General features: G+C 41.9%; 1 long non-coding RNA gene across 3 annotated transcripts in view; it reads right to left on the bottom strand.

Annotated features, from left to right (window-relative positions):
* Positions 1–13,793, bottom strand: part of LOC111752165 (uncharacterized) — a 79,163-nt gene that overhangs the window by 16,194 nt on the left and 49,176 nt on the right. Inside the window, exon 4 of one of the 3 annotated variants that reach the window (XR_010319570.1) lies at positions 718–8,240. This is a non-coding gene — a long non-coding RNA (uncharacterized LOC111752165). Of the gene's footprint in view, positions 1–105; positions 8,241–13,793 lie in introns of those variants that run through there. The other 2 variants (XR_010319571.1, XR_002787170.2) reach the window with 2 other exon arrangements.

Below are 13,793 nucleotides of genomic sequence, written 5' to 3'. Positions count from 1 at the left end.
GGTTTCCCCCCTAAATCATGTTTGGTTTTTCAGTCATTACAGAAAGCTAATGAGTGATAAAAAGGTCTTAAGCCATCGATATAAAATGAATACCTTTAAGAACACTTTCATTCCTTTTTTTTTTTTTTTTTTTGCCAGTTATTTATTGTGCAATTCAAATTTTTCTAGTAAATGAATTTGAGTCTTGTTTTTTATCCAATCTGACAATCTCGGCTTTTTAATTGAAGTATTTGGACTATTTATATTTAATACTATCATATATATAGCTAGGCTCGATATTTCTTTTCTATTTTTCCACCTGTTCTTCATTCCCTTTTTATCCTGAATTCTTTGAAATTAATTGAATATTTTTTATGATTCTATTTTAATCTCCTTTGTAGACGTACAACCCAGAAAACCCAAAAGCTATAGGTATAATTCGTAGCTGTAACTCTTTGTTTCATTACTTTATTTGCTGCTGTTAGGGATATAGTATACATCTTTAACTTATCACAGTATACCTTCAAGTGATATCATACTACTTGATGTAGAGTTTATTACCTTTCATTAATATTCTTCCACCTCTCCCTGATACCCCCAGGCTTTATACTGTTTTTCCATGCTTTTTATTTGTACATGTTATAACTTCCACAGTCCATTGTTATTATTTTTGTTTAAACAGTCTTTTAAAGAAAGTTAAATAATAGGGACAAGTCATATATTTACTCATGTAGTTACCATTTCCTTTGTGTAGAATCATGTCTCCATTTGGTATCATTTTCCTTCTGTCTGAAGGACTTCTTTAACATGTCTTGCAGCGTGGGTCTAAAAAACTAAAAACCAAACCTGTTGTGGTTGAGTCGATTCTGACTCATAGCGACCCTACAGGACAGAGTAGAACTGCCCCAAAGAGTTTCCAAGGAGCGCCCGGTGGATTTGAACTGCCAACCTTTTGGTTAGCAGCCGTAGCTCTTAACCACTATGCCTCCAAGGTTGCAGCTCTACTGGTAGTTCTTTCAACTTTTATATGCCTATAAATATCTTTCGCCTTTGTTTTTGAAAGGTATTTACACTAGATATAAATTCTAGGTTGACAGCTCTTTTTTTTCTTTCAACATTTTAAAGATATTGCTCCATTACCTTCTCACTTGTATTATTTCTAACAAGAAATCTTCCATCATTTTTATCTTTGTTCCCCTGTGTATACTGTATTTTTATGCCAATAATGCATACCTTCTAGGTTTGTTTGCCAACCACGCCTTCCCCCATGAGGTATTTAAGTAAGGGCACTATGCAGATTTTTTTTACAGCAACCTGTAAAAAAAATTGGCATAGTGGCGCTTACGAAAATACCTCATGGGGGAGGGCACAACTGACAAACAAATGTGTAAGGTCTTTAAGATTTTCTCTTTATTACTAGTTTTGAGTCATTCAATTATGATGTGCCATGGTGTCATTTTCTTCCTATTTCTTGTGCTTGGGGTTCTTTGAGCTTCTTGGGTTTTATATAGTTTTCGTCAAATTTGGACTTTTCTTTGCCATTATTTGTTAAAATATTTTTCCCTGTCCTCTCATCCTCTGCTTTGGAGACCCCAGTTACATCCACATTAAGCCATTTGAAGTTATCCTATATTCACTGATGCTGTTTTCTCTCTCTCTCTGTTTTTTTGTTCATGTTTTCCTCTCTTGTGTTTCATTTTGGATCGTTTCTATTGCTCTTTCTTCAAGTCCACTGATCTTTTCTGCTGCCATGTCAATATGTCATTAATCTCATTTGGGTTATTTTTCATCTTGCACATAAGTACTTTTCATCTCCAGAAGTTTGATTTGAGTCTTTTTAAAACTTTTTCATGTTTCTGCTTAACTGTTTCTTTTTTGCTTGTAAGAACACAGATTCATTGTCTCACAGTTCTGGAGGCTAGTAGTCCAAAGTTAAGGTGTCAGCAGGGCCACATTCTCCCTGAAGGCTTTAGGGGAAGATCCTTTCTTGTGTCTCCCAGCTTCTGGTAGCCCCAGGTAGTCCTTGACTTGCAGCTACAGAATGACTTCATGGTTACAGGGCTGTTTTCCCTCGGTGTCTTCTCTCTTTTATAAGGACATCACTCAGATTAGTTTAGGACCCACCCTACTCCAGCAGGAGCCTGGGTAGCTCAGGTGGTTTGCAATTGGCTACTAACCTAAAGATTGGTGGTTTGAACCAACCCAGCAGCTCTGCAGAAGAAAGGCCTGGCAAACTGCTTCTGTAAAGATTAGAGCCAAGAAGACCCTAGGAAGCAATTCTACTCTATAACATGGGGTCACCATGTGTTGGAATTGACTCGATGGCAAACCTTTTTTTTTTTTTTTATTAATTCTACTCCAGTATGAACTCATGTTAACTGATAACATCTTGGGAGACCTTATCTCCAACAAGATCACATTCACAGGTACTGGGGGTTAAGACTTCAACATATCTTTTGGCGGGGGGGGGCGCACAATTCAATCCATAACATTCGTTGTTCTTGTTAGGTGCCATTGAGTTGGTTCCAACTCATAGTGACCCTTTGCACAACAGAAGGAAGCACTGCCGGGTCCTGCACCATCCTCACAGTTGTTGCTATGCTTGAGCCCATTATTGCAGCCACTGTATCAACCCACCTTGTTGAGGATCTTCCTCTTTTTCAATGATCCTCTGCTTTACCAAGAGTAGAACTGCCCCATAGACTTTCCAAGGAATGCCTGGTGGATTCAAACTGCTGACCTTTTGATTAGCAGCCATAGCACTTAACCACTACACCATCAGGGTTTCCAACAGATTGAATAGGTATGGTGAAAAGATACAACCCTGACATACAACTTCCCTGACTTTAAACCACTCAGTGTCCCCTTCTTCTGTTTGAAAGACTGCCTCTTGATCCATGTACAGGTTCCTCATGAGCACAATTCCCTATGAACTGCAGGAAGGAGAAATGGCTCGTGGCAAAACTTTGAGGTGCTCTATTAGTGTGTTCAGGTCCTGGGGGGTGCCAAAGGTTTGCACTCGACTACTAACCTAAAAGTTGATGGTTCAGACCTTCCCAGGGGTGTGCAAAAGAAAGGCCTGGTGATTGCTTCCATAAAGATTACAGCCAAGGAAACCCTATGGAGCTCAGTTCTACTCTGTAACACATGGGGTCACCACGAGTCGGAAATGACTCAAAGTCAACGAGTTTGGTTTTTTATTAGTGTGTTCATACTCTAGAAACTAGAAAACAGGCCGTTGGGTTTCAGCAGGGTCCTGGAGAGAAAAATACCCGACTCCATCAAGTCCACCCAGACCCTTTCAACTCAATGGTCCCAACGGGCTGCTATGGAAGGTCATCAAGGACCTCAGACAGCATAGGGCGTCTCCCTAGCACGTCATGGTTTAGATCGGTCTTCTAGAATGAGGGACTCTGGGAGTCCAACCCCAGAGAGTGTCTTTAGCTGCAAAACTGCAGTGCAATTTCAATAAAACAATAGAACTACTCTTTGCTCTGGATTGCTCCCGGGTATCTCAGGACTGCTCATAAAAATGGCTTGTACTATGAGCTCTCTTGTGAAGGGGGAGCAGGGGACTGGGTAGGTATTTCAAACTCTAAGATTTCAAAAGCCCCACAGAAATGATGAGATTTCTGTTCTTCCTTCCATACACCCAGCCTTTGTACATTTTATCAACCGCTCTCAGGACATGATATATTTATGTAGCTACACCTTTGGTCTCAGGGAGCTCAGTGGTTCTTCTCAGTTTGTTGTTGTTGTTGTTAGGTGCCGTCGAGTCAGTTCTGACTCATAGCAACCCCGTGCACAACAGAAAGAAACACTGCCTGGTTCTGCGCCATCCTTACAATCATTGCTATGCTTGAGCCCATTGCTGCAGCCACTGTGTCAATCCACCTCGTTGAGAGTCTTCCTCTTTTCCACTGACCCTGTACTTTGCCAAGCATGATGTCCTTCTCCAGGGACTGATCCCTCCTGACAACATGTCCAAAGTATGTAAGATGCAGTCTTGACATCCTTGCTTCTAAGGAGCATTCTGGTTGTACTTTTTCCAAGACAGATGTATTTGCTCTTCTGGCAGTCCACGGTATATTCAATATTCTTCGCCAACACCACAATTCAAAGGCATCAATTCTTCTTCGGTCTTCCTTATTCATTGTCCAGCTTTCACATGCATATGATGTGATTGAAAATACCACGGCTTGGGTCAGGCGCGCCGTAGTCTTCAAGGTGACATCTTTCCCCTTCAACACTTTGAAGAGGTCCTTTGCAGCAGATTTACCCAATGCAATGCGTCTTCTGATTTCTTGACTGCTGCTTCCATGGCTGTTGATTGTGGATCCAAGTAAAATGAAATCCTTGACAACTTCAGTCTTTTCTCCATTTATCATCATGTTGCTCACTAGGTATGGTGAAAGAATACAACCCTGATGCACACCTTTCCTGACTTTAAACCAATCAGTATCCCCTTGTTCTGTCTGAACAACTGCCTCTTGATCTATGTAAAGGTTCCTCACGAGCACAATTAAGTGTTCTGGAATTCCCATTCTTCACAATGTTATCCATAATTTGTTATGAGCCACATAGTTAAATGCCTTTGCATAGTCAGTAAAACACAGGTAAACATCCTTCTGGTATTCTCTGCTTTCAGCCACGATCCATCTGACATCAGCAATGATATCCCTGGTTCCACATCCTCTTCTGAAACCAGCCTGAATTTCTGGCAGTTTCCTGTCGATATACTGCTGCAGCCGTTTTTGAATGATCTTCAGCAAAATTTTGCTTGTGTGTGATATTAATGAAATTGTTCTATAACTTCCACATTTGGTTGGATCACCTTTCTTGGGAATAGGCAAAAATATGGATCTCTTCCAATCAGTTGGCCAGGAAGCTGTCTTCCATATTTCTTGGCATAGACGAGTGAGCACCTCCAGCGCTGCATCTGTTTGCTGAAACATCTCAATTGATATTCCATCAATTCCTGGATCCTTGTTTTTCGCCAGTGCGTTCAGAGCAGCTTGGACTTCTTCCTTCAGTACCATTGGTTCCTGATCATATGCCACCTCTTGAAATGGTTGAATATCGACTAATTCTTTTTGATATAACGGCTCTGTGTATTCCTTCCATCTTCTTTTGATGCTTCTCTGTCGTTTAATATTTTCCCCATGAAATCCTTTGTTACTGCAACTCAAGGCTTGAATTTTTTCTTCAGTTCTTTCAGCTTGAGAAACACGGAGTATGTTCTTGCCTTTTGGTTTTTCATTTCCAGCTCTTTGCATGTGTCATTGTAATACTTTGTCTTCTCGAGCCGCCCTTTGAAATCTTCTGTTTAGTTCTTTTACTTCATCAATTCTTCCTTTTGCTTTAGCTGCTCGACGTTCGAAAGCAAGTTTCAGAGTCTCCTCTGACATCCATCTTGGTCTTTTCTTTCTTTCCTGTCTTTTCAATAACCTCTTGCTTTCTTCATGTATGATGTCCTTGATGTCATTCCACAACTCGTCCAGTCTTCAGTCATCAGTGTTCAATGCATCAAATCTATTCTTCAGATGGTCTTTGAATTCAGGTGGGATATACTCAAGGTCATATTTTGGCTCTCGTGGACTTGCTTTGATTGTCTTCAGTTTCAGCTTGAACTTGCATATGAGCAATTGATGATCTGTTCCACAGTCAGTCCCTGGCCTTGTTCTGACTGATGGTATTGAGCTTTTCCATCGTCTCTTTCCAAAGATGTAGTCAATTTGATTTCTGCGTGTTCCATCTGGTGAGGTCCAGGTGTATCATCGCTGTTTACGTTGGTGAAAGAAGGTGTTTGCAATGAAGAAGTCATTGGTTTTGCAAAATTCTATCTTTTGATATCCAGCATTTTTTCTATCACAAAGGCCATATTTTCCAACTGCTGATCCTTCTTCTTTGTTTCCAACTTTCACATTCCAATCGGCAGTAATTATCAATGCATCCTGATTGCATGTTCCATCAATTTCAGACTGTAGCAGCTGATAAAAATCTTCTATTTCTTCATCTTTGGCCCTAGTAGTCGGTGCGTAAATTTGAACAATAGTCGTATTAACTGGTCTTCCTTGTAGGTGTATGGATATTATCCTATCACTGACAGCATTGTACTTCAGGATAGATCTTGAAATGTTCTTTTTGACGATGAATGCAATGCCATTCCTCTTCAAGTTGTCGTTCCCAGCATAGTAGACTATATGATTGTCTGATTCAAAATGGCCAATATCAGTCCATTTCAGTTCACTAATGCCTAGGATATTGATGTTTATGTGTTTCATTTCATTTTTGAGGATTTCTAATTTTCCTAGATGCATACTTCGTACATTCCAGGTTCCGATTATTAATGGATGTTTGCAGCTGTTTCTTCTCATTTTGAGTCATGCCACATCAGCAAATGAAGGTCCCGAAAGCTTTACTCCATCCACATCATTAAGGTCAACTCTACTTTGAGGAGGCAGCTCTTCCCCAGTCATTTCTGAGTGCCTTCCAACCTGGGGGCTCATCTTCCAGCACTATAACAGACAATGTTCTACTGCTATTCATAAGGTTTTCACTGGCTAATGCTTTTCAGAAGTAGACTGCTGGGTCCTTCTTCCTAGTCTGTTTTAGTGTGGAAGCTCAGCTGAAACCTGTCCTCCATGGGTGACCCTGCTGGTGTCTGAATACCAGTGGCATAGCTTCCAGCACCACAGCAACACGCAAGCCCCCACAGTACGACAAACTGACAGACAGGTGGGGGCTTCTCAGTTTATCTGGTGGCAAATAGCTTCCTTAAGAGAGGGCAGAAGGCAGGGTCTGAGGCGCTAAGAAAGGAAGTGCCCTAACCAGAGCGTTCCTTGGTCTAGCCAAAATAGAGCTGTGTTTGCAATGCAATGCTTTGCGCTGTCTTTGCTGCATCTCCTACAGAAATATCTCTCCATTATAGGCAAAAGTAATCTGTCCAGAAGGCTGCCTCAGAGTCTGGAACGAAGGTAGGGAAACCCCATTACCTCCTTTTCTTGCATCTTGTTATGTTTCATTTTGGAGACCTCTTACTGACCTGTTGGTCATCAGATGTCCTCAGTGGGGCTTCTGGTTCTATGCTTAGATGAGAAGATCCAAAGAAGGAGGCAGATGCCCATGGTTGTTTCTGCTTAACTTTTTGAACATATATGTAAAATAAAGTTATAATAACTATTTTAAGGATTCCTGGTGATGCAACAGTTAAGCACATGGCTGCTAACCAGAAGGCCAATGGTTCGAACTCACCAGTGGCTGTACTGGAGAAAAGACCCGACGATCTGCTCCCATAAAGATTACAGCCTAGGAAACCCTACGGAGTAGTAATACCCTGTCACATACAGTCGCTATGAGTCAGAATTAACTTAATGGCACGCAACACAACTACAACAACAACAATTTTAATGTCCTGTTTGCTCATTCTACCATCTGTGGCAATCTGAGTCAGTTTCAATTGATCATTATTCTTATTATGGATCATATTTTCTTGCTTCTTTGTATGCTTGATCATCTTTGACTGGATGCCACACATTTTATTTGGGGGCTAATTGTTTTGTTGCTTGCCAGTTTTATTTTTTTCCTATAAATATTCTTTAGCTTTATTCCGAGATGCAGGCAAGTTACTTGGAAATAGTTTGACCTATCAGGATCTTGCTTTTACGAGTTTTTAGGCAGACTTGGATCAGTGCTGAGTCTGGAAATATTAGTATCCACTACTGAGGCAAGGCCTTCCAAATATTCTACCCAATGTTCTGCAAATCGTGAATTTTTCAAGTCTGGCTGGTGGGAACATGCACTATTCCCAGCCGTGTGTGTGTGCTGGTCACTGTTGCTCTAATCCTTTTAGGTGGGTCTGCACCCCTCCCCGCCCCAGCTTCAGGTAGCAAAACCGGTGAAACGTATATATATAACCCATTGCTGTCAAGTCAATTCCGACTCATAGTGACCCTATAAGGACAGAGTAGAACTGCCCCATAGGGCTTCCAAGGAGCAGCTAGTGAATTTAAATTTCTGACCTTTTGGTCAGATTTATTTCAAGCCAGGAAATGGCTCACACAGTTGTGGAGGCTGGCAAGTCCCAAATCCTTGCATCAGGTGTCAGACTGGAGGCTTCTTCTGACTCATTTGGTTTCAGGGGCTGATGAACCCAAATTTGGCAGGTCAGGCTGAAGGCTGCTGGCTCACAGGGTTGCAGAAGCTGGGGAATCCCAAAATCTGCTGGACAGGCTGCAGGCTGCGGGCTCACATCCCAAGAACTGGAGGTCAGAGAATGACAAGTCAGATGCAGGATCAAGAGTAAATGAGCTTTGCCAGAATGTCCGTATATATAGGATGCAGGCCACACCCCCAAGGAAACTCCCCTTACATTAGATCACAAAATGAAGGATAATTACATAATACCGAATATCATGGCTTAGCCAAGTTGACACATAATATTAACCATCACAGTGACCTTTGAAAAATGGACAGCAAATCGTGTCTCCGCCCTGCTCAGAATCCCCCAGTGGCTCCCCACTTTTGGGATCTGCCCTCTGGCTCCAGTGGGATGATGTTAAAGGTTTAACAATCAGCTCATGGGAAGGACCCTGATTTGTAGAGTTTGTTGATTTTAGTGGTATAAATGCTCTTTCTTTTTTCCTGCCTTCCTGCCTTTTATCTTTCTTCCTCCCTTCTTCCCTTTTTCCTGCATTCTCTTTTTTCCCTTTCCCTCCTTTTTGCCCTCCTTCTTTCTTTCTTTTCTTCTTTCCTTCCTTCCTCCCTCCTTTCCTTCTCTCCTTTTCTTAATCTCTGCCTCCTACTCTAGAGTCTGCATTCCATGACTGCAAATTCATGGAATTATTTGTCTTAGATATTGCTTAGAAGTATCTTGTACGTAATAGGTGTTCAATAAATATTCGTTGAGTGAATGATTGACTAAACGAGTGAATGTTATATTCTTAATGTTGTAAGACTTGCTCAAAGCAGATAACATAGTCTGAAAATAACAAAGTCATGTTCAATACTTTCAGATTCACAAAGCGCTTCCTCACACATCATCCCTTATGGTCCTGGCACCATCTTGAGAGGAAGCCAGGAAAAGTGTTTCTCTAACCACTTCACAGATTTAAAAAAGGTTCAGAGAGGTGGAGGTGCCTGCCCAAGGTCACACAGAGAGAGTATCAGCAGAGTCTGACTCCTCGTCTGGTGTTCTTCTCAATGGCCTCCAGTGACTGCCTGGCTTTGGGGGGATCTCAGCAGTAGATTCTGGGGGTTCAGGGAGAGTTGTCCCAGAAGCAGGAGAGAAAGAGGGGGAGAGGGGGAAGGGGGAATGGGTAACAGGGGAGGGCTTATCTCTGCCAGGCTGAGCTTCTCACCTCAGTAAAACGGTGACTTCAGATCAGCCCTCCCATTCCTGTCACTAGATTTTCACTGCCCTCTCCCCCAGACATGAGGGTTGAGCTCCCTCTACCCACCAAGAGATCCTGCACAGAGCAGGCTCCAGCTCCAAGAACCCATCTTCCTATATGACTGTAGAAGTTAACAGCAAAGATCACGAGCTGGAGACCTACGAGCCGAATTCAGTTCTGGATTATGATTTATTCAGCCCTGCAGTGTTTAGAAGGAGTCTCTGGGCAGTGCAAACAGTTAACATGCTCAGCTACTAACTGAAAGGTTGGAGGTTTGAGTCCACCCAGGGGCATCTCAGAGGAAAGACCCGGCAACCTACTTCCAAAAAACCAATCACTGAAAACCCTGTGGAGCACAGTTCTACTCGGACACACATGGGGTTGCCGTGAGTCAGAATTGACTTGATGGCAACTGGAAAAAGTGTTTAAAAACTGAGCCAACATTCACAAAGCAGGAGATCCTATGTGGGTAGCTTATTTTGGCAAACAGAAATTTTTGGCCACACTGACCTTCAGCCCCTCCTGGTCATCATGGGCTGGGCTGACAGTGGCCGCCCCTCTGAGACCAGACAAGTGTTGTCAAGTTTACTGTAGTCCTCGAAATTTCATATCATACAGACCAAGTGTATGGACAGGACATTTTTAGAAGACCAGCAAACATAATGAAAAAAACTTTACTACTAATTAAAAAATATAAATTATAACTAATCAAATTAGAAATTTTTTTAAAAATGTAATATTCATCAGGAATGAAGGGAAATGGGTACTCACGTACTCTAATTTGGTAGAATTTTTCTGAAAGACAAATGGCAATATGTATCAGAAGTCTTTAAGAAGTATTTCTACCGTTCTTGCTGGTTGCCATCAAGTCGATTCTGACTCATGGCGACCCTATGTGACAAGGTAGAACTGCTCCATAAGCTTTTCAAATCTGTGACCTCTTGGAAGCAGATCACCAGGCCTGTCTTCTGAGGTGCCTCTGGGGGGGTTCGAACTGCCAACCTTTTGGCTAGTAGTTGAGCACTTAACCATTTTCACCACATAGGGACCATTGTGCCTATGTATTGACCCAGAAATTCCATGTTTGGGGATTAATCTTAAGAAAATAGCAAGTATCTGGTAGCTGTTTATGATATTTAACAAATATACTTTTTTTTTTTGAGTGATCACATAGCCACAGAATGAAATATTTATGTAGCCATCGAAATAGTGTTATGGAAATATGTTTATCAAAATGGAAAGATGTTCCTGATACATTCAGTGAAAAAACTGGTTATACCATGATATATAGTATGATACCATTTTATTAAAAAATACCAACGTTATAGGCACATAGCAAGGTATGACGTTTGTTTTCCAGCTTGTGCTATTGTTATTATTGTTGTTGTGAAACACGCCTCTGAACCCACAATTCAACCACAAGGAGAAAAAGGAAACTTGTAGGGCCTGGTAATTTTATTACATCACCTGCCTGGTCGTTACCCGAGTTTGAGATCCTTCATTTTATTTTGCTTTCAGATACACCCAGCCCCTTAGTCCTTTCAAACCCAGTGCCGTCGAGTCAGAGTAAAACTGCCCCGTGGAGTTTCCAAGGAGCACCTGGCGGATTTGAACTGCCGACCCTTGGGTTAGCAGCTGTAGCACTTAACCACTACACCACCAGGGTTTCCCTTAGTCCTTTCAACAATCTCACAAAGAAGGGGTCAAGAACCTCTGGTTAAATGAGGATCTTGTAAGTTCAGAGAGATTGAGAGACTTGCTCAAGATTACATAACTAATTAGAAGCAGATGTAGAACTTGAAGGTAACAGCTCAGAGAGCAAAGAAATCCCATAAATTGAATTCCCGCCCACACATCGCCTTGTGTAATCTGCCACATCGCCATTAGGTGGCGCCTTAAGCCAACAAAGCTTTCCAGAACAATGCCTTTGTGGAAATCGGCTTTCTTCCATTATTACAGGATTTAAAGCCAGAATGGTTTTTCCTCTCTTCCTTTTAATAAAATGGTCTTTCAACACACAATATAGCGTGGCTTCTGTGCCAGGCGTAAAATGAAATTTGCCTTAATCCATCACCTAGGGAGAAAGTGGTTATGTGTCACAATTGACATCTGTTAAATTTTAAATGAAGTAAGCAAGCAATAAGAAGGTCTGAAATACATTCTTTGTTCAAGGAGTCGTGCAGTCACTGATCAGCTGCTCTGTACAATTAGGAGTGAAATGGGCACTTTTTTCTTTTTTTTCCAACAAGCGCCACTGAAAGCCCCGCTGAGGGAAGAGGCGAGGCTGGATGGACATGCCCTCGGTGAGGTTAACGCTTCTGTAAAACATTTGGGCAGATTGGCTGGGCACAGCGGGATGACTATTCTGACAGCTCCTTTGTACCTACTTCTGCCCAGAGAGTTGAACAGGAGCCCAGGCCTCCCCTTCCATACCTGCCCCTCCTTTTGCCAAGCGCACCATGTGAGGAGCTTCACCATGCAGGCTGGCCAGATACATTCAGCCTTCAGCATCTTATTATGGCAAATCTAGTCTTAAACCAAAACACATTTGTCCTTTCATATCTCCCACTGGCAAGAAATTTTGAACCAATCACTCCCAAGTTAGTCCTTGCTGGCTGTTACTCAAGCATCATTATTAACACAAGAATGAGAAGAGAGAAAATTCCAACATGCAGCCTGAATGTCAGTTAACAATTTGCTCCTTGTTAGTAAGATCATCAAACCTAGGGATGGGTACAAAGTCCTTGAGTTTCAATCCTTTGTTTCATAGCTAACTGGCAGTGCTTCCCAAAGAGCCACGTGCATTTCCCAGCCTCCCCTGCACCTGGGTTGGCCCAAGTGGATGGGTCTGGAAATGGGAATGTGAGCGGAAGCGGTGGATCACGGTCGGAGGCACGTAAGAGCCCGTGTGTGTCGTCCACCATCTCTCCCCTGCTTTGCAGACCCTGGAGACTGCGTGCTCCTGATAGTGCTCTTCCATCTGTGAAGCAAAGGCCTCTCCACCAACCGTCACTGGATTTGTGACAACAGTGAGAAATAAGTGTTTGTTGAGTAAGCCACTGAGATTTGGGTTAAGTTGTTATCGCGGCAGAGCCTAGCCTATCCAAGAAGGCAGGCCTGGGCCTTAGGGCATTGGAGCCTGCACACTGCGCACGCGCGTTGTTCCTGGCCCGGGTAAGGACTCCATAAATATTTGTTGAGTGAATAGCTCGTTTTGACAAATTTTCCTTTGCTTGTCTGAGATATCCAGCACCCTCCAATAAACTAAACTCTCCTCTCTTGACAGGCTGCTTTGAGTTGGGGGCCTGCCACTTTCACCAGATTTCTCCTTAACTTAGGGCAGCCAGGAAATGTTACCATTCTCTTTCTCTCTCGTTCTGGAATCTCCCCCATCCCACCCCTCCTTTTTTTTTAGTAGATTACCCATCTTTTCAATTTCATTTTCTTTTCTTTTCTCTTACAACATACCAACTGCCCAAAATTACAAATACGGTATACATAAATATTTATTTTTTGTTTCTTTCAGCAAAACATTTTCAAATTTAAAAATGACTTTCTCGTTTCAAAAACATGATGTGTTTATCGAAGAATAATTGGAAAACACATGTGGGCCAAAGGAAGAAAGAAAATGAAAAGTGCCTACCACCCTCCATATCCAGAGAAAAACAGGGTTTATTTTTTTTTTTATATAGCTATAAAGATGGTATTTTTTAATAAAATGTTATCATACTATATGAATCATTTTATAACCAGTTTTGTCATCACCGACTACGTCAGGAATAGCACTGAATATATCAGAAACAGAAGAAAGGCCTGGCAATTTACTCCTGAAAAATCAGCCAGTGAAAACCCTGTGGATCACAAGGGTCCAATCCCTTTGTACGTGGGCCACCATGAGTCAGGGGTCAAAGGCAGCTAATAACAATGTTAGGAACATCTTTCCATGTCAGTAAACATATTTCCATAATACTCTTTCAATTGCTACATAATATTCCATTTTCTGGCAGTGTGATCATTTAAAAACGAATAACTCCTGTATTTGTTAAACATCATCCACAGCTACCTGGTCTTTGCACAGGACCTTTGTTGTTTTCTCAAACATAGAATTTCTGGGTCAGTGCATCGGCACATCTTAAAGACTTGTGATACGTATTGCCGTTTGCCTTCCAGAAAGTTCTGCCAAATTCAAGAACGTGAGTGTCCATACCCCTTTGCTCTTTTTTTATTGTTGTTTTATTGTGGTAAATATATACATAACAGAACATTCGCCAATTCAACACGTTTCACATGTATAATTCAGTGACACCGATTATGTTCCTTACGTTGTATAACTACCACTACTATCCCTCCCTGAAATTGGCTTTTCCACAGGAACTCGATGCCCTCTAAGAAAAAGCTCACCTTTACCTTTCCCTCTCACCC

Source organism: Loxodonta africana, chromosome 27, assembly GCF_030014295.1.
Source record: "Loxodonta africana isolate mLoxAfr1 chromosome 27, mLoxAfr1.hap2, whole genome shotgun sequence".
In the NCBI taxonomy this organism is placed as follows: domain Eukaryota; kingdom Metazoa; phylum Chordata; class Mammalia; order Proboscidea; family Elephantidae; genus Loxodonta; species Loxodonta africana.
Note: the sequence above shows the minus strand (reverse complement) of the source record. Positions and strands in the feature narration are given on the sequence as shown.